The 23029-nt window shown below is 29.2% G+C and overlaps 1 long non-coding RNA gene and 1 pseudogene across 1 annotated transcript; both read left to right on the top strand.

The window, feature by feature from the left end:
* Positions 1-33: 33 nt before the first annotated feature.
* LOC149056983 (uncharacterized) lies at positions 34-9543 on the top strand. Its single transcript, XR_016190711.1, has 2 exons — positions 34-2480; positions 4407-9543. It is a non-coding gene; the product is annotated as an uncharacterized LOC149056983 (long non-coding RNA).
* An 11926-nt stretch (positions 9544-21469) lies between these two features.
* LOC149056982 (uncharacterized) lies at positions 21470-22819 on the top strand (annotated as a pseudogene).
* Positions 22820-23029: the final 210 nt, after the last annotated feature.

Below are 23029 nucleotides of genomic sequence, written 5' to 3'. Positions count from 1 at the left end.
GTTGTTCTATTCGTACTATGAATGATTATTTATTTTTCATGAAGGGAATTCTCCAACAATTAGAGTTATATTTTAGAAATATTTCTATTCCCGGAAAAATTTCTTGGATTGTATATAATTAAGTGGTAGTTAAAACAACATTTTTCCAGCTCAGGTTTATGGTGTAACAAGGACAGGTTATCCCAGGGGCCATAATAAATTAATTTCCGAGGCCAGAATGCTGTGTGTTAGACATTACAATTATAACTTTTTTGCATAGTAAAAAAAAATATTGTATTAATTTGTGAAAATCGTTATACCTACTTCAAAATATTTAATAATTAATAGTAAATTTTTTTTTATTGTTATTATTCCAATAGGAGGAAACTGTACGTAATCAGTTTTAATTTGTAAAGGGTGTTTGGTTTAAACTGTATCATTATTTATCACAATTTGTCGAAAAACATAAAAATTGATCAATGTTAAAATACGACTTTGTTATTAATATCTACTAATTTTAATTTATTCCAGATTCAAATTGTACGTAATCAGTTCTATTTTGTATAATGTGTTTGTTTTAGACTGTAGCATTTTAAATATATGCATAATTTGTTTATAGATTTTCCTTGGGGGGGAGGGGCTGGCCAAACGTTCGTAACAGTCGGGAACTGAATGTTATTTGCGCGGCCGGCGTGGCACCGTGTAATAGCCTGCTTTATCATATACATAATTATTTCACATATAACACAATATTATAAAGAAGAATTAATACAAAAATAAACAGATATGTTGTGTACTTGTGTTTGCGTGATGCGTAAGTCGACTGCGGGATATAGCGAGTAATCATTTTTTAATTATAGTGTTGTCGTATCGACAGAGGGCTTCGTTCCTACACAAATTAATGCTGAATGTTTTTAAGGAATTCTAATGAAATATGTAAGAAAATTTCTTAGGATACCCAAGTCCAGGAATTTATTATCATGAATATCCAATTAGAGTATTTTTGATCAGAATCGACTAGCGTATACAATGACCTTTTATCTTTGAATTCATATTTAACAAATCTATAAAAATCATCCAAAATACAATCATTGTTCTTTAATGTGATTAATGTGAATTTTGTCAATATTTGAACATTAAACATATAGTCATTAAAATATGTAAATCCATTGCTTTCTCTTTTTCTTATTTATCTTGCGTCGTGACCAGTGCAGCAGTTAAAATACTAAAGCAGATATAATGCATTGAATAATGTTGTTCAAACTACCTAATGGTGGGTTGCAAAATATTGGATAGTTGAAAAAAAAAATTAATAATATTTAATTTATTAAAAACCAAAACATGTTTTCCTAATTTATCGATAAAATTCAGATTTTATTTTTATTTAAATTAAAATTTGATTTGTAAGTGATTATTGATTAAGTTTAAGTAGAGTGACATAAGTAAAATAAGCTAAATAGTTTTCGAATTAATTTAGAAATTTGTTTAAAATGTCCCACCTGGTATTTGTAGAATTTACAAAATATTTATCCTAAAGTGTTACTGGTAGTATTATGATGATATGCCAAAGACAAAAGGAAATTATTCTAATATTGGTGTAGTTTAATAGATATTAAAGATAGGATCATTGAAGTTAATCCAAACATGTATAATTACTATTAAAAGTGTATTCTAAATGAAAACAGATTATAAGCAATTTCCGAAGAATATTCCAAATGTTAGGAATTTATTGGAAATAACAGATTAATACGTCTTTTCTCAAAGTTGATTACCTTACAATGATGTTATACGTATCTTTCAATTCAGATTTAATCGTATTACTGGTGTGCCCGTCTTTTTATATTTTATTGTTTTATGAATATCTCATTTATAGATTGGGCCATTTAAATTACTCGTTGTAGAATCATTCATTTTAATAAAATAATAATGAACAGCAATTTTTATGTGTATAATAGTAATTATCACTTAGCAATCAAACTTATTGCATAATGGTTCTCAGATAATAAATAAGGATACCTTTTCCTGTGAGCCTCGAAGACAGATTTTTAAATTTTAAATATTTCTCTCGAAAACAAATACTTTAATGAGTTTATAGATTGTGTAGGGTTGCTTATAACATTAATGTGTGAAAATTTGTTTGATTAAATTTATTGTAGTTAAATAATTATGGTAAATCATTGGGCATCAAATTTGTCAAGGACTTTCCCGTGCAGGATCATTTTATACTTTTTTTTACATTTTTCTTACGTGATTACTATTATAGAGTGAAATAAGAAAGATACACTTTGTAATTTTCTAATAAATGTGAAGATTCAATTAGGTACTATGTTTTCCTCATAGTGAATAATTTATTGAATCTACAGAATTGTTATTCCATACTGTGTTACTAACTTATATAAGCAAAATATTATAGAATGTAAATACATTAAAAACAATTGAAAACTATTAAAATTTTGTTACAGTTCCTGATGATTTGAAGTACAAATATTTTTGTAATACATGTATGTAAAATTCAATTTCTGTGTATTAAAATTAATTATGAAGACATAAACAGTAACTATGTACCCAGTGTTTGAATTGAGTGAGAACGTGGAAGGTCGGAGTCCATTTTATTTGTAGAAAATATATATGCATACCACTTTTAATTATATCCAAATCAATAAGATATTTCAACATACAGGTACGCACAAACTTTTTACAATTTTGAATTCCCTTTTTAATTTTTAGATTCTGAGCGGAGCGATGAATGTATTGATTTTACCATGATGTGTGTTTTTTTTTTTGTGTGTCTGTCATCTCGTTTTGGGGCAGTAAAAATGCTTCGATTTCTGACTTCAGTACCTCGTTCGATCAGAAAGTGAATCTAGTTGGTACTTTGGGGGGGGGGGGGGTCAAAAATAAAAAATTCTTAATACTTTTCTAATTAATTGAGAAAAACAAACTAAAAATTAAGGGAAAAACGGGAAATTTTACGCACACTCATTTTTCGACAAAATCGATTTTGGTTTTTGATGTAACATTAAAATAAATGACCATAGATACATGAAATTTTCACCTAATGTTTATATAAGTATATTCTATCCACCATGCAATTTTCAAAAAATTTCGACTTAAGTTGAACTATTCATAGGCATTTCAAATTTTCGATCATTATTAGTTTTTTTAAAATTAATATCGATAAAAATTTATTTGTTAGGTAGAAAAGCTTGAAAATTTAATACAAGGCTCTTAACATATTGTTACAATAGCAGTTGAAAAATAAAAGAAATTCATAGTCGCAATTTTTTTTTATAAGCATTCAAAGTTTGAATTTTGACAAAATACGTAAAAATCACGAAAATACACAAATTATTTTAAGCTAGAAATTCATAAAAAATTTTCTTTTTAAATCTAAAATTTAAAAATTTAATACAAGATTCCTTACAAGTTTTTCAATCTTTATCACAAATAAAAATTCCACCGGAAATTCAAATTAAATTTTTATGAGCATTTGAAATTTAAATTTTTACAACATTGGATTTTCACTTTTAGCGATTTCCTTATTTTGGTGTAACTCTAAAACAAATTACCGCAGATACTTGAAATTTTGACTGAATGTTTATATAGGCGTTTTTTATATTTGATAAAATTTTCAAAATATTTAGATTTGTTTTGAGCTGTTTACTGACATTTTAATTTTTCAACTTTTTTAGTTTTTTTTCTATAAATATCGATAAAAATTTATTTGTTCGGTAGAAAAGCTTGATAATTTAATACAAGGCTTCTAACACATTGTGACAATAGAACTTAAAAAATATTAAAAACTCGTAGGCACGATTTTTTTTTATAAGCATTTAAAGTTCAAATTTTGACTAAATACGTAAAAATTACGGCAATGTTCAAATTATCTTAGATAGAAATTCATAAAAGTTTTTCTTTTTAAATCTAAAATTTGAAAATTTTTAATAATCTATAATATATCCTAGACAGATAAATCGTCTTCGCTCAGAATCGTTTTTTGTATACAATGATATAATATCATTGGATTCAAATTTAATTCCATCCATTACAGTAACCCACTTGTAACCTACTGTACAGCAGAGCGTCATACACGACTTACCCGCTTTTTAGAATTCAATACAAAAATAATTTGAATAAGACGTATTGACCTATAAGTTATTGACAGGAGATTATGATTTATGAGAAATTTTCATAGTATATTCAGTCCAAGTGAATGGTATCAAAATAATAGATTATTTTAGGAGATAAAATATATAAATTAGCAATTCAGGTGCCATATCTTGAAAAAAAATATTTGAGTTTTATTAAAAGTTTTATAATATTTTCTGTCTCGATAAAGCGTTTTGTTTTATTTAAAACTGCAAAATTAAAAATACATTTTTATTTAGTATATTTCATAATTTATAACAATTTTTATGTTTTTCTAGATAATTCACGTACGTAATCAGTTTTATGATAAAATATTTTAATTGTCTTATATTGGAGTTTATCAATTCTCTATTATGAGAAGTTTATTTGGAAACTCATTGACATTTCAAGGAGGGACATCAATTTTAATATCTGTTAGGGGGGCTACGATCCCAAATTATTACATGATAATAGAAAAACTTTTGGATAATACCAAAAATGTGTTTAGTTTGTAAGATGTTATATAAATTAAATTTAAGATGTATTATAAAGTGTAATTTGGGTGAGCAATGGTTGGATTTTGAAAAATTTGTCCATTTGTTCTTAAAACATGTATATAATAAAAATCGAAATAACAATCCCTTAAATATTAGGTATATTAGAAAAGGAAGACATAAATAAAAATGTAACTATTTACAATAGTAATCAAGTACCACTTACGCAATCACACGCTTTTTGCTTTCAAATCTTAAGCTACAAAAGTTACATAATTGATTTTTGGAAATGGTTTCCCTATTGATCTGGATCTGCAATATAACGGGAATTTTAAATATTGACATTTTAAAGAGGGAGTGAAAAATGGATCTTGATATTCACGGAAGGAATTGAAATTGTTTTATAGTTTGTGAAAGTTATCCTAGGTTGAAAATTATAATAGTAATAATATAAATTATTCGTTATTATTAATTTTCTACGTCATATGAGGTAAACTCATGAATCAAGTTGTCATTCTCATTGCCTCAAATAAACAAATTCTATCTTGAAATAATTAATATAATATAATTATTTGTTGACTTCTAATTCGAAAACCACTTTACTGATTTGAACGAAAAAGTCAATGATTGTCCTTAGACCTATCTGGAAATTAGAGGAGTTTGAACCAGATATCGAAATAACGCTACGCTGAGAGTTATAGAATCTGAATCGCGGTGTACCAAAACGAAGATACACCAATTTAACGACGTATATTTTATTGAATTATTTTAGGCAATAAGAATTTTGTCGCTTAAAGTATTGATTGTTATATCAACGCCTTTTTTTAATTTCTAATTTGATGTTGAGATGAGTGTTGATTGAAAATATTTCGCGGGGTTTGGGCCAATTAACGAGATTTTAAGTGGGTTTGCTTGGGGCTAGAGATTTATTTGCAATATTCCTAGAGGCAGGATCATTTAGGTTGGTCGTTTAGGTTTGGACATCATCGAGTGAGGTGACATAATAATATATATTGATTTGTGAACTGTGAGTGTCTCATGTTGGACATTTTACATTTTAGTATTTTTTTTCAAATGTTATTGGAGAAAATTCTTATGTCTTAATAAAAAATATTAGAAACAGGAAACTTAAAAAAAAATTTTAATTAATGTCAATATTTTAATTTTCTTTTTATTCTAGGTGCATTAAGTACGTAATCAGTTTAATTTTTAAAACATAAGTATATTTACACAAAGTTTTCCGTTATGAAAATAATAGGTGGTAATACATTAATTTTTAAGGAAGGCTAACCTATTTAACATCAATGTGTCCGAGTGAATATTCTTGATTCCAGAAATGTGTAGTTATTATTTAAGCGTTTTTTAAAATATTATTCATAATGTGTTTCAATGCTTATATAAGATTGTGGTTGTATAATATAATCCGAATCCAAATATTTTATATCCTAATTCTACGACACAGTTAATGCTGTGGTAGGGTCCACTGTAGTATCAATTGAACATTAGTAGATTATGTTCATACATACAAATTGCAAGTGGCATGAGTAGGTACACAAGGATTAAATTATACTGCTTTACAGTGGGTACGAATAAAAACCACCAAGATCAGCATCATGGTCAGTAATCACGACACACACATTTCTATTGTTTTTTTTTATTCTAAATTAAACTTTGCAATATGTGACACAACCACATTGTGTTAAATAATATTTCGCCTAGTTTGGGACAAAATGTCTCATTTATATTTATATGCAATACCTATAGGTTAGGTTATATTAATTAACAAGTCGGGAGTATCATGTGTTGTGCATTATATATATTTTTTCATTTATACTCCAGATGATGTGGGTACGTAATGAGTTTTATTTTGTATACAGTGTTTTCGTATAGAAAATGTTATGTTATGTTCATACAAACATACATAAAAATTTATATGTATATATTTTTTCGTTTTTGGTTTGCTTCTAAAATTTTTGTTGATAATGTTTTTCGTCATGATGAATTGTACCAGTAATATTTATTAAAATCTTAAAACATTAAAAAATTCATATCAATTTTTTTTATTCTCCAGAATCGAGTACGTATTGAGTTTTATTTTGTATACAGTGTTTTCGTATAGAAAATGTTATGTTATGTTCATACAAACATACATTTCGAGTTTTAAGGAGTACATCCAGATTAAATAATACTTTTTTACTGAGGTACAAACAAAAAACCACCAATGCATCATGGTTAGCGATCACGACACACACATTTCTATTGTTTTTTCTTATTCTAATTTAAACTTTATAATATGTAACACAACCACTTTGTGTTAAATAATATTTCGCTTAGTTTGGGACAAAATGTCTCATTTATATATTAATATGCAATATCTATACATCATGTTATATTAATTAACAAGTCGGGAGTATCATGTGTTGTGCATTATATATATTTTTTCGTTTTTGGTTTGCTTCTAAAATTTTTGTTGATTATGTTTTTCCGTCATGATGAATTGTACCAGTAATATTTATTAAAACCTTAAAACATTTAAAAATTAATATCAATTTTTATTATACTCCAGGGAATATTGGTACGTAATGAGTTTTATTTTGTATACACTGTTTTCGTATAGAAAATGTCAAAATTTTCATTCTTATAATAATTAGTATCGCTTTGGGACTTGTGTAGAATAACATTTTAGTTTAATTTGCGACCAAAATTCATCTTTGTATGTGCTTAGAATTATAATCCACCATGTGGTATGGAAATCTTAGTAAATAAATAAATAATCTATGAATTATGAATCTTAGACACAGTTGTTAATATGCTGTAGTGGAATCCACCGTAGCGTCAATTAAAACATTAGTGGGTTATGTTCATACATACAAATTGCGAGAGGCGAGGAGTACACGTGGCTTAAATAATACTTTTTTACAGAGGTACGAACAAAAAGCTACCAAGATTGGCATCATGGTCAGCCATGGGGGTGTTCATGTTTTATATAAATTATAAAAATATTTCAAATGAACGTATATTATGACTATTTTCATAATATATAATGAAAATTATTTACCAAACCTGTTATAATACCTAAATATAAAATGCCGTCAAAATAAATAAAAATAAAAATATACTGTTCTTACATAATTAATGAATATTTATTTTTATGTTTTTAGAATGAATGTTTACTACATTTTTTATCGAATTTTATTCATTCCTATATAAAATGATTTGAAAACATCAAAATTGTCAAAATATTCTCATAAAAAGTTAAAAGTAATACATACATTATCCCCCACCCCCAATCTGAATTTTGCAATTTTTCGGGCCAATAATTAGTATTCAATTCCTGTGAATTCCTGACCAGCTTTTTATAATTCCGGGTCTGATAAATTTCCCGGAAATTCGATTTTCCTCCAGGTGTGGCTGGGGTAACGTTACACGAGGATATTATATAAAATAATATGATATTAATCTAAATTATATTATTTTATCTAATATTTTAATATTTTTAGAGTGGGCAACGATTGGGTTTAGGGAGGGCAATGCTCCCTCTGCCGGCTGTTGGTGAAACGAAAAGTAATCCCTCTTTATTACGACCCGCTACTGCTACCCTACCCGATAGCCTGGGTTGTAAACCACATAGCGCATGGCTGTCCCAGGTTAGGTTAGCTAACTATGGTTAACTAACCTGCTCATAATGTATAACATTACGAACCCCCGCGCCACGTGGCGAACTGGTCGCTAGATTCGTGGCGGCCAGTGGACGCTTCTCGTGTTGTCGACTTTAATCAGTCATCTTGTTTATATTATCAGCTATCGCTTAAGAGCTGATAAAGCGATCATTATGTAATTGACAAGAATAAATCCTAAATATAATTTCTCATGAAAAAAAAAATTATTTATTTATATAACACTTAATTTTTTTTAAATATTTTTTCATTGAAAACGACCTTAAGGTCTTTGTCAGTGCGTATCTTAAGTGGATAGTAAGGAGACTATGTAATCTATTTATCTATGTATATATCACTATATACATGATACTATCCCCTAACTCCAAGAGGTGACATATGCGGTATTTACTTCTAGTGGAGTTGGACCTATTGGAAACTGGATGACGCAATCGGACGAAAGCATGGGAAATTTGTGATCTTGTAAAACCACGCATTTTTTTTTACACTTTACTATGAATCGAATCGATAACTGTGGGAGTCACAATCAACTGCGTGAGTGGGTAACTACTACTCCACTTCGGTTCCACTTATAATTTAAGAATTTAACCCTAATAAGTTAATAGCCCTAAAAAAATAAGATATTCAAACATATCTTGGGGGGTTATCACCCTCCCACAAATACCCCGCTGGTAGGGTCCGGGGTATCATGATATTGTATTGAGCATCATGTGTTTTGATAAAATGTATCAAAATTGGGAAATTTAGTAATATTCATATTTATAAATTGTATTTTATTCTATAATCTAAAAGTACCAAATAAATTTTTAAATATTATTTGTTGGTTTATGATTGTTGAAAATGTCATTTATAAAATAATAATAATCGGTGTGTGCTGCACCCAATACACTCAATCACAAAATGTAATATGAATTTATTTTTCAGTAACCTTTCATCAAAATCCAGTTGATGACTTCTGTAACAATATGATTATCCAAGAGGATTTCGTAACTTTTTTTATAAATGTAATATATGGTAAAAAATTATTTTAAGTTTAACTTAATATATTAGTATAAATATAAATTAAATTGATTTAGAAATATTTAAAATTGATTCTTGTTATATTGTTAAGTTTTTGTCAACTCCCAATGGATGTATTTTAAGTTATGGCTAAAATTTATGTACACGTTTATAGCGTTAATATTTTGAATTTTAATGATTACAATACAATGGATTTTTTTGTTCCGCAATATGTTACAACAAAATATAATATACATTTATGACGAGGGAGAAAAACTCTTTTATTTTTTCCTAATAATTGCTATGTAGTGACGTCCCGCTAAGACTACTAAATACGTTTTTACACGTAGATATACGTAAGTGTCCCGGGGGCATATGATTTCACCACCGATCACATTGTGTCAAACCTCGATCGCCGGTACGAGTAGAATATCAAAATAAGAGAAAATCGTGAATCGAATGGCCGCACGAGCGTGGGATGCTACGGTATCCTAGTGATACGCCTTTACGCATTTACACAAATAGCTATGGACACATACTTATCTTATCGATTGGAGAGGAAACGCGGAGTTTAAGACTATGTATGAGAGCCCCGAATAGACTAAACGCAGATGTGAGCCACCAGAGTCAGTGCAAGCACCTTCATGCTGACACCATTCCAAATTAATCATTTGGACTTAAAATATTTTCAATCATTCTTGTTCAGTAATAGTGTTTTATTTACATCGCAAGCAAATAAATATATAATAATTAATCACAAGTCAAGTAATACTTATTTCACTCAACCCATCTACCTCAACACAAGTCGTTCGTCCTCCTGTATGCTGGAACGCTACATGATTATTATTATCATTTATGTCCAGGTCTTAACCAATATTTATATAATTTTTTTTAAATATTTCTTAATAATGTACGTTTTATTAATTAAAAATATAATTTATAAAATTTAATCTATAAAATTTATCAAATTTATATTATAAAATTAATTTTACATTTAAAATGTTTAAAAAAGTAAAACTATTTTAAAATTTTCAAATTCTATAACAATTAATAAATATTGAGTTTTAAAACAATGTGTGTTATTTATTTAATTTTTAAATTGTACTTCTAATGTATTTTATTTCTTGAAAAGTGAATTCATTTTAAAGTCCACCATAATTGTTTTTGTTCCAATTTAAATATAACATAATGCGTACGTCCAATTTTTGTACTCCAGATTTCTAAAAGCTACAGCTATATATATATATATATATATATATATATATGCACAGTTGAGGTGGAGAACATATTTTTCGGGTTAAGGCCCACCGACATTTTTTACAAACATAATATACAATTTTTATTGGTTATTGGTCTCTATTCCTTCAAACTTTATAATTTCGAATCTATATGATTTTATCTATACACTATACAGTATTGCACATCCAACCACCCTGGACTTCTAACCTAACCTAACCTGGAAATCTAACAAATTATCATTCACTATCTATATTTATAAATTATATTAGCCGAAACGATATAATAATAATATTTAGCTGTAGTAAATATTATAAAAGTTATTGTGAACGTAGTTATGTTGATTCCCTAGTATTCAATAATTTATAAATTAGCCTAAACGATCAGTCGATTTCTCGCCCAAATGATATAATATGCTTTACTTAGGTAAATTTTGGGTTATTCGCCCAAATGAATGACACCCTATGTGTGTGAACGCAAATGACAGGTATGCATCAAATGGACAAGGTGCAGTACATAATTTGCATGGTATGCGTATGGCCCAATTTCCGGTTAGTAAAATGTAAACAAATATTTTATACGAAACAGATAGTTAAAATGTGGCCCAATTCTCGGGTGCCCGATGAAATAACAGTGTCGCCATCTGTCCAGCAAAAAATGAGCAAAAAAAAAATATAAATATTGTTTACAAAGAAGTATTATAATCTTAATAGAAATATGTACAGAGATAATATATAAATTAATAAATAAAAAAGGTACAAAATATAAGAAAATATTAGTTTTTTCATCCTCATTTTTTTATATAAAATAGTTGAATACCTCCCGGGTTATTTTTTCCCTGGACAACGCCAAGTAATTCAGCTATCTATTTATATGTATAAAAATATACTGCTAGCATAATCAAGGATTTTGTATTGATTGATTATATTTATTCACCGTTAGTGGAATTAAGTAAAAATGGAAACTTGGTATAACTTTAATACCTTAGAGTTAAATCATAAACTTACGTACAAACAGCACCAAGTCCGCGATCTACCGCAGGTAGATTGCCTACCTGATAATATTATACTTCTGCAAATCAGAATTTTTATTTCAGGTAACGGAAAAGTTAAGATAAGTTTTGAAATCCATACACCGATTATTAAATAACGAATTGAACAAAAATTGAGTCATATAAATTTAGTACATTTAACGGGCAACGAAGTACACGGGATCAGCTAGTACTATATAAACATAACAGTAAAGACACATTTTTAACCACACCAGAATAATTCAATACATTTTATTCAGTCAGTTCGAAGTCTGAAAAAAGTGGGACGAGAAATTTAAGGTTTACTGCAATGTAAATCCAAATTTATTTATTTATAACCTAACTATAGGCGCAAATAAGTTTTTTAACGTATTTTAATTTTATTAAGCGCATTCGAGGTTTTTGCATATAGGCGCATATACGGTATTTAGGCGCAAACACGGCCCTTCCAAAAATCTAACCAGCTTGACTCACGTAGATTTTGAATTCTTATTAAGTTAAGTTTCACCGATCATTTCAAAAAAAGATACACATTGGATATTGGCAATACCTGCTAAATTGCGCCTTGCAATTACCTTGAGATATTTGGCCACATGTGATAGTTTTAAAAGTCTCCACTTTTTATTCAAAGTGTCCAGCGAAGTTATATCTAAAATTGTTCCTGAAGTCTGTACGGCCTTAAATACAGTCCTAAAGGATCATTCGAAATTCACATTCGAAATAAACAAATTACAGAAGTCTGTTCAAATATACCAACCAACATTTAAAAAAAATGTACAACTGAAAATGTTTTAAAACGTATGACATTTTGTTTATCACAAAATGGACATCATTTTGAACATTTATTTTTTAAAAAGCGGGTAAGTGGGTACCGCTTTGCTGTACATTAGGGGGCGGGGTTGACCTCTGACTAGGGTAGGTTAGATTTGAATGCAATGATAGGTATCATTGTATACGAAAAACGATTCTGAACGGAGATGATTTGTCGGTCTAGGATATATATTATAGATAATTAAAAATTTTCAAATCTTTGATTTAAAAAGAAAATTTTGTATAAATTTCTAGCTTAAAATAATTTGCGAATTTTCGTAATTTTTACGTATTTAGTCAATATTTGAACTTCAAATGCTAATAAAAATAAATTGTGCCTACGTAATTTTATAATTTTTTAATTACTATAAGAATAACTTATGAGGAACTTTGTATTCAATTTTCAAGTATTTTGATAGGGCCAAAAAATTTTATCAACCGTTCAAAAAAATTTAGAAAAATTGAAAATTTCAGTTGTCTATTAATATCTCAAAAAAGTCAAAATATTTTTAAAATTAAATCATGTAAAGAAAATGACAATCTTAATAACTGATAAAATTTTCACGTATCTACGACTTATACTTTTTGAATAATAACAAATATTTAAAATCGTTTCAGGATAAATCGTTATCGTAACGCTATTTCGTAAAAATTTAAAATTCAAACGCACCTCAAATTATTCCTATAATGACGCTTCGAGATTTCTCTATAGCTACTTGAAGGAAAACTTATGGAAAACTTAGTGTTATATTTTTCATCCTTATTTATAAACGCAAAAATTTTTATGATTTTTCAACTTCAAAATTACTTGCAAATTATCGCATTTTCGACAGATTTCGTAAAAATTTGAACTATAAACGCTTATAAAAAAAAATTGTGCCTATGTATTCTTATAATTTTTTAATCACTATAATTATAATTTGCGAATTTTCGTGATTTTTAAGTATGTTGTCAAAATTAAAATTTAAATGCTTGAAAAAAAAAATGTGACTATGTATTTCTTTAATTTTGCAACTGCTAATGTAAAAATATGTTAGTAGCCTTGTATTAAATTTTCAAAGCTTTGAATTAAAAAGAAAAACTTTTATGAATTTCTATCTCACATAATTTGAACATTGCCCTAATTTTTATGTATTTAGTCAAAATTTGAACTGTAAATGCTTATGAAAAAAATTTGTGTCAATATATTTCTAATATTTTTCAACTGCTATTGTTAAAATATGTTAGGAGCCTTGTATTAAATTTTCAAATCTTAGATATAAAAGGAAAATACTTTAAGAATTTCAAGTTTAAAATAATTTGCGAATTTTCGTGATTTTTAAGTATTTTGTCGAAATTCAAACTTTGAATGCTTTAAAACAAAAATTATGCATATATATTTCTTTAATTTTTCAACTGCTATTGTAAAAATATGATAGGAGCCTTGTATTAAATTTTCAAATCTTAGATTTAAAAAGAAAATTTTTTATGAATTTCTATCTAAGGTAATTTGAAATTTGCCGTAATTTTTACGTATGAAGTCAATATTTGAACTTCAAATGCTAATAAAAAAAATCGTGCATATGTATTTTTATAATTTTTTAATCACTATAAGAATAACTTATGAGGAACTTTGTATTCAATTTTCAAGTATTTTGATAGGGCCAAAATAATTTTATCGACATCTCAAAAAAAAATTTTCAGACAAATTGAAAATTTCAGTCGTCTATAAATATCTCAAAAAAGTCAAAATATTTTGAAAATTAAATCATGTAAATAAAATGCCAATCTAAATAACTGATAAAATTTTCACGTATCTACGACTTATACTTTTTGAATAATAACAAATATTTAAAATCGTTTCAGGATAAATCGTTATCGTAACGCTATTTCGTAAAAATTTAAAATTCAAACGCACCTCAAATTATTCCTATAATGACGCTTCAAGATTTCTCTATAGCTACTTGAAGGAAAACTTATGGAAAACTTAGTGTTATATTTTTCATCCTTATTTATAAACGCAAAAATTTTTATGATTTTTCAACTTCAAAATTACTTGCAAATTATCGCATTTTCGACAGATTTCGTAAAAATTTGAACTATAAACGCTTATAAAAAAAAATTGTGCCTATGTATTCTTATAATTTTTTAATCACTATAAGACTAACTTATGACAAACTCTGTATTAAATTTTCAAATACCTATTTTAATAGGGCTAAAAAAATGCTATCGACACTTCAAAAAAAAAATTTCTGAAAAATTGAAAATTTCAGTGGTCTATAAATAACTCAAAAAAAATCAAAAAATTTTGAAAATTAAACTGTATATAGATAACATTAACATAAACATTTGGTGAAAATATTTCAAGTATTTACAGTGATGAGTTTTTGAATTATAACCATATAAAAATATCGATTTGGTCGAAAACTGGTTTTGCGTAAAAATTCCCGTTTTTCTGTCATTTTTAACTTTTTTTTAATATAAGTCACTACTTTCAATGAAATAATTGTAGTTTACTGATTGTTTTCATTAGACATTGAAAAAGCTTAAGCTATAATGTTTTCTTCATCAATACGATTACTGCGATGATCGTAATTTTCAGATGTTATAGTTGTATTTTGCTTACCAACAATTATATTTTTACTCAAATTTTGTTGATAGAAATTTTGTGGATAAGTTGGATATGTCATTTCAGAATATGATGATAAACTAGAAGAAGGCCTGCTTTGATATGTATGGTTCGAAAAATCTGTTGATGGTGTATAAAATCTTTGTGCATTTAATGATGTATTTGAATGAGAAGAGAAGGAGTTCATATTACGTAATTTTTCAATGTACATACCTTCGATTTCATACATAAATACCTCTCGTTCATTTTCTGGCAATTTCCTTATTTTTTTCGCTAACATTTTACCAAACAGATCATATTCATCATCATCTTCTTTGTCACTAGCTCTTTTGGTAATTGCATTTTTTAACATATCAAATGCATCCTTCATTTGGTTTGCTGCCTCTTGAAGCTCAGGTGGAGCACCACGACGTGAAGTCGTTGGGTTTGGTTGTTCAGGAACTAGTGTACTTGTATTAATCGTATCCTCTGTTATTATATTTTCTATTATATTCGCTCTATCCTCAGTTACCACACTTTGATTTTCTTCATCGTTTTCAGAGCCGATTTGCACGCTTTGACTTTGTTCGTCAGGTACATAAGACTAAACAAATCAAAAACAATTATATTATATTCTGAATGTAGCGATAAATTTATTGATTTTATAATGAAGTGTTTATTTTGTGTGTCTATCTACACGGTTTAGGGAAATACAAATGCTTTGATTTTTCATTTTCCAATGACTGTACAGCCTTGTGGTATCCAATTGTCCCCTGTTTATATAATTTTTTACAGATGCCGTCTACAAAAGAAGAATGGCTAAACGTGGAAAAAGGATTCCGTGGAAACTTTCCACATGCCATTGGAGCCATGGACGGAAAGCACATTGATATTCAATGCCCTGTTCATACAGGATCGGATTATTTCAATCATAAAAGATCATTCAGCATTGTACTTTTAGGTATAGTAGACAGTAATTATCAGTTTATTTTCGCTGACATCGGGAGCCAAGGAAGGATTAGTGATAGAGGCGTATTACGGAATAGTGTATTATGGCAAAGAATTTCGGAAAATACTTTGAATATACCAACACCGTGTCCTTTGCTTGGGTCAGGCGAGCCCTTGCCTTATGTTTTTTTATGTGACGGTGCTTTTGCGCTAAGTACGCACATCATGAAGCCTTATCCGGGAAATCATGAATTTGGATCTGATAAACGATTATTTAATGAAAAATTATCTAGTTCATGTGTGTTAGTTGAAAACACTTTTGGGATATTGACATCAACATTTCGAGTATTTAGAAAACCTATTGGCTTAACCCCAGAAAAAGTGTCACTTTTGACTATGACATGCATATTACTACACAAATTTATCAGAAAAAGTAATTCTATTCATATTTATGCACCACCAGGGACATTCGATACGTATGATGACAACGGTACTTTGATTCAAGAGGGATCATGGCGACAGGACGTACAGGATTCTTGCGCAATTAGGTCTTTAGAAGTAATACCTCGTCGACCAACAACAAATGCTATTAAGATTCGAGAAGCATTTACTGCATACTTTTACAATAATATGTAATATAAAATACCTAATTCGTTTATTATAATATAAATAAATATAATTTATTTATAATTAATAATATATTTTATAATTTATTTATTTTTTATAACTATTGAGTTACAGTCGTTTCTGCACGAAGAATTGTAAGCAAATATTTTTTTTTTTTTTAACAAAAAGCTGTATGTATAATTTTTATTCAAATATTATTGTTTAATGTGATCGGGCGGTAAATATAAAAAATGGTTAATGAAAACGGATTGAAATTTTTCTAGTGGTATAAATGGTTAATATATTTTTATTAAAAATAAATACAGATAAAAAAGAAATGCTGAGTAATTTATGGTTGATAAAGAATTTTATAAGACTTCTGAGTATATGACTATTTTTGTTTTATCTCCTGTTAAAATTAAAATCATAAGATGATTCGGGTCCCCAGTTTGAGAAAATCCCACGTGTGAAAAGCACTCGAAGATCTACGCCAACGTACTTAAATGTTTGACCTTGAGCTTTGTTTATCGTAATCGCAAAAGAAACTTTAACCGGGAATTGAAGCCGTTTGAAAGAAAACGGCAAGTCAGAGGGAATAATGGGAATTCTTGGAATAAATGCAATTTCTCCTTTTGTTGGTTCCTGTAAGAATTACGATCCTATAATATTATTTCGCAACGATTTTATTTGTAATCTTGTACCATTACATAAGTTCGGTGGTTGAAGATTACGTAATAATGTAATTAGAGCACCGATTTTTAATTTTAGCTTATAAGGAGGAAATCCCAAAGGAGAAAGAGAATTGAGAAATTCTTGTGGATAACGAATAGCATCATCTGTTGATGTAATTGTATCAATAGATAGATATTCACGCTAGTATCCATCGAATTTTAAAAGGATGATATCATTGATTTCTCTTGCTGTTACATTTCTATTTCTCGGCGAGATAAAAGCTCTTTCACATAACCACTGATAATATTTATTGAACAGATTAAAAATTTCAGGATAAACTGTAGAAATTTACACTTCCACGGTATTGATCACCCGTCCAATCGTGTGATTGACAGAAATGTAACCATTTTCATTTTCTAAAGTTTCATTTCCAATTTTCAACAACTGTGCTGGAAAAATATCGTCCCCTCTGCATAAATAAACTCTCATGTTTGTTCACAAATAAAGTTTTTCAACATTGTTCCATATAGGGGAAGATTTTAAGAAAGCATTAACGACATCAGCTCAAGTGCCTTTAGGGATCACTGGTAAGGTTTGACGGAAATCACCAGTGAAAACAAATGTAATGCCACCCATAATGTTATTATTACACTTAAGATTTTTTAATGTTCGATCAATTGCTTCGATATGTAATCTGTGACTCATTGTACACTCATCCCACACAACAAATGAGGGTTCTTGTAGAATTTTTCCAAGAGGGCCATTTTTACGAATCGGACAAACGTATTCTGTATCAAATAATACATTTAACGGTAACTTGAAAGTCGATTGAGCAGTTCTGCCGCCACTAAGGAGAGTTGCTGCTATACCAGATGAAGCAAATGCTAATGCAACTTTACCTGAGGATCTAATTTGAGCCAACAACAATTAATTAGGAATGTTTTTCCTGTACCACCCAGAGCATCTGAAAATAATACTCTTCCTTGATGATTCATTCACTTTCTGTAATAGCATTAAAAGTATAAAAAATCATCTACTAATTTTAGTAAATTGATTTCTACAAATTCTTGTAATCAGTTATCATCGTAAGAACGCAAAATTGAGAATTACAAAGAATCAGATGCATTTTCATTTCGAATAGGTGAGTTCATTCCAAATTCAGTTAAATATTTTTAAAACAGACAAACAACTTTATCTTCTATTTCATTCAAACCTCTATTAAATATTTCATCAGAAAAAGTGAAATGAAAGTCATTTAATCGAGTGCGCTCTGTATGAAGAATATCTTCACAAAAATCATTTCTGAACTTTTCCCACAAATATTGAGGTTAGGTTTATATTGTACAATGTAAACATTAAATTAGGTGCTAGACAACATTATGAGTATTAAGTACAATGTGGATTATTTATAAAGGTATATAACGTTAAAATATAGAGGTACAGCATTGGAAGTGAGGGAAAGATGAAGAGAAAAAAAAAAAAAAAATAAAAAACAAAAAAAAAAATACAAAGTTAAAATAGATACAGATACAAATACAAATACAAATACAAATGTCAGATAAGGTTATACAATTTGGTTATTTTAAGATACATTATGATTTTGACAGTATATTCATGATCGGGTCCAAGTGCTTCATATAGATGCTCAGTTATGCTTAAGGCTGTTCTGGTGTCTGCGTAGTTTCCACAGTATAGGAGGAAATGTTTGACAGTTAAAGCTACCCACAAGTTGTACATTGGTCAGGGTCTTCTCGTCTCATGAGGTGACGATGTGTAAGCCAGGTATGTCCAATTCTTAGTCTATAGATTACTACTTCATGACGTCTTTTGGTAAAGTAAGTTGGCCAAGGGTTAATGGAGAATAAACCTTTCTATATACCTACTACCATTTATATACTCAACATTTTCATACACTTTTATACATTAACTACTATATTATTTCTTTAAGTAGATAATATATATATATATACACAACTTCACAATAAGCTTTATACGATGGTCACAATAGATCCAAAGGAGACGTGACAGGGCCTTATAGTAAAATTCTTACATAAATACCCCAAAACTTGTGTAACAACTCACAATACTGTCACTGCTCGAGTTGCGTCCATCGTTGTTCTGCTAGCTGTCCTGACTGCTCTAGTTGCATGCTACGTAGATTCTCTTTTTCCCCAGAGTTGCTGGAAGGTGATCAGACCTCCAAACGTGACTCTTGGGTGAGTTGCCTCCGTGAAGTTGAAAAGCAAAACATATTCAGCTTCCCGTTGAAAGAAAATTACTGCTGACTGTGCAAAATTTGTAGCGTCCCACCATACAGGCGGAAGAACGACTGGTGTTGAGTGAAAAAAGTATAACAACTTTACTTGTGATTAATTATTATATATTTCTTTGATTGTGATGTGAATAAAAAACTATTAATGAACAAGAATGATTTAAACAGAAATATTCTAAGTCAAAATTATTAATTTGGAATGGTGTCTGGTGTGAAGGTGCTTACTCTGACTCTGGTTGCTCACGTCTGATTTTGGTCTAATCGAGGATCTCCTATATAGTCCTACACTCTGTGTTTCCGCTCTTATCGATAAGATAAGTATATGTCCATGGTCTAATTGTGCAAATGCATAAGTGCGTATAACTAGGATACCGTAGCATCCCACGCTCGTAACGCCGTTCGGTTCCATCCTGCTATTCGTGACACACGCGTAATCTCAATAAACTCGATGCCCTTATTAGGTATCTAAATGATATCCTGCCAAAACGAAAATTACGTACAATGAGTTTCTCTTAATTTGATATTCTACTCGCAATGGCGATCGGGGTTTGAAACAATTTGAACGGTGGTGAAATCATATCAAGTTTCATATTAGTTATCAAGATTTTTGATCAAGTAAAACGCATTTATAGATGGATAATTACATCATTATAATTTCAAGAACATCTCATAATAAAAATTTGGTATAGGTTAGAATATTTTTAAATGTTTTAACGAAGAAAGTCGACGACTGAAAAACAACATAGTAATAATATAATATCAACTGTTTAAATAATAATTAGGTATTACAAATTAAATATGCCGCTTTGTGTCCGTTGTTACATTTAATACAGATGTACAATCGACATTGTAGACGTGGCCTAGGAGAATATATGGTATAGAAAAATAATGTTTTCGAAAAAATTAATTTTTATCGAAACGTTGAATATCATCTAAATAATTTAAATTTTCATAAATATGTTTATGTTAGTATTTCTATACAATATACATTGAATACATGGTCTCGATAATATTACTCTTTTGGGACTAACTTTAAATTTCCTCTTAAATTGTATGAATTCAAATAATCAATTTAAAAAAATAGAAAAACATCGTAAATTAACATAATAATATATATAATGCCGATATGTTTTATAAGTTTTCATTTTTTTTACCAAGCAAAAAATTATTCACCGAAAATTCTGTAATTTTAACTTCAAGTAGTAATCATCGGGAAATTGTTGGTATTTATTCGATTATTTATCATCGAATACTATTTTTAGCGATGAAATAGTTTTATTTTTTTTGTTTTTTAAGTAAATCGTATTAGATTAGTTTTTATTAGCTTCTACCAAAAGTTAATACAGCTCGAAAAATAATCGAATAACATTAATATTAAGGTGGAATATAGATTTGAATAAGTACCTAATACTAAGAAACTTGTAAATTAATATTGTTTTTATTATGATTTTGAACAAAATGAATACACTGTACTTCAATGAATAATATACGGATTATGGAACAACTTTGCGAAATAAACTTAACATTTTTTTCAAATTAAAATAAAAAATTGCAGATTTTGGCGGTATTAGTAGTATCTGGGTCCCTGGCGGGCCACCACCGCCGCCGCCACCTCTCCTACTCACCGCCCAGTCATAGATGCCGATCCGGAGACTACCGCCACCGCCACCTCTCCTACTCACCTCCCAGTCATAGGTGCCGATCCGGAGACTACCGCCACCGCCACCTCCGCTACTTGCCACTCAGCCGAAGATCAGGTCGCCCGTCCACACCACTACTCCCCCGCCAAGCCATAGATTGTGCCGCAGTCACAACACTGTCTACACCTCTGATCCATTATACAGCACACACACACACATATCTTTATTTTACCTATATATATGTATATATAAATGCAGCAGCAAAGACACATTATATATACTTAATCCCTACCACTAAACTCCCACCATACTATGTATAACAATTAATAGTTGATCGATTCAGTCACAGTTTTGATTCAACAGTGTCAAGTTGTAAGTCTTATAGTATACGATGGCAGGACCAATAAGTGAAATGAAACGGTTATACAAGTATGTCGTACCTACATCCCCACATGAACTCATTGATTGCTCTAATTTTACAATCAACTTTGAAAATCGAATATTCTTAAACGTAGGATTCGACCCGAAAGATCAATTTAATATTGTGCTGCGAATAATTACACCATCTCGATATGTAAACATTTCATCAGATTTCTTAAAGCGAATATATTCAGTCATGGGTCATGTTTTGTCACACATTCTCGATCCTACGGTAAAATATAAAAAAATAATTTTTTTGGAAGATGAATTCGTTTTGCTTACAAGTATGGTGTATAAAGGAGAGCATGTGTTGGTCATAGAGTCCAAAAAAACCAACGGATGTAGAATTTTATTGAATCGAAGAGATCTGATGACAATTCAAGATTTAGAGTGGACCATCTTCGAAATCATATCAAGAAAAAACGATATTGTGAGACCTATTATTTTAAATCAAATGGAACAAATTTCAGAATACTTTAAAACTGATTTTAATATCGATTAATCTGCGACACTGGAAGAAGTAATTCAGATAATCTAAGGAATTCATATTGAGTTAATTACAATGAATATACCGAAGAACAAACATAATTTTATAAACCAGATCAAATTATTCGCAACTGAACAGCTAGCAATCAATTGGATGACGAAGAATTCGCTAAAAGCATGAAGATATATATATTATTTATAAGTAAAATTATTTAACATTCGCATTACATTAGGCTGTTGATGAAAATGATGACGATGAACTGATAAAATTTCTCCCGCCTACCCAGAGGACACAAGAAGTTGAGGAATTAAAGGTAATAATATACAATTTTTTTATAATACGTTTACTTATTTATATTTTATTTTAGTATTATACGGAGGCTTTTGACGTGGAAATGTTGCAGCCTTCGCCACCAAGATACTCAAGTATGTCTCCATTGATGACATATAACGAAGACGATTTATCACAATCACGGGTAATAATTATAATGTAAATAATAATATTAAAAAAATATTTAAGTATTAACTGTTATTTTATTTTTTAGATAGCTGATGAGGAGAGGAGGTTCCGAGAAATAACACATTCGGAGAGGGTATGGGCACCAATTCGGAAAAACAAACCAAAGGTGATAATATTCACCATATTAATTTCTATCAAAAAAAAAAAATAAATAAATAAATAAATAAATAATTATACATTTTATAGGCTGTTGACGAGAACGACGACCCGACGTATTTTAATAGACGACCATCATCCCCACCATCCCTATTCGACTACACAGACTGCAAGTCAGCAAAACCATCAGATCAGTGTTTTACGAAATTATTTTATTAGTATTATCTTGATAATAATAAATATTTGTATATATATATATCATTTGTGTTATTCCATACATTATCCCCACCATCCCTACTACAGAGTGGGGATTTACTCTTAACGATCATTCTGTGGCACTGCTTAAAAGATGTGACACGAGCATAGGACAAGTCAGTCGCAACCAGCTCTTCAAGACGTAACTCGCTCTTCAAGTAGTGACAATTTGTT

Source organism: Diuraphis noxia, unplaced genomic scaffold (assembly GCF_037042655.1).
Source record: "Diuraphis noxia isolate RWA-SAM2 unplaced genomic scaffold, SU_Dnox_SAM2 contig0003, whole genome shotgun sequence".
Taxonomy (NCBI): Eukaryota; Metazoa; Arthropoda; class Insecta; order Hemiptera; family Aphididae; genus Diuraphis; species Diuraphis noxia.
This window is presented reverse-complemented; position numbering and strand designations above follow the sequence as displayed.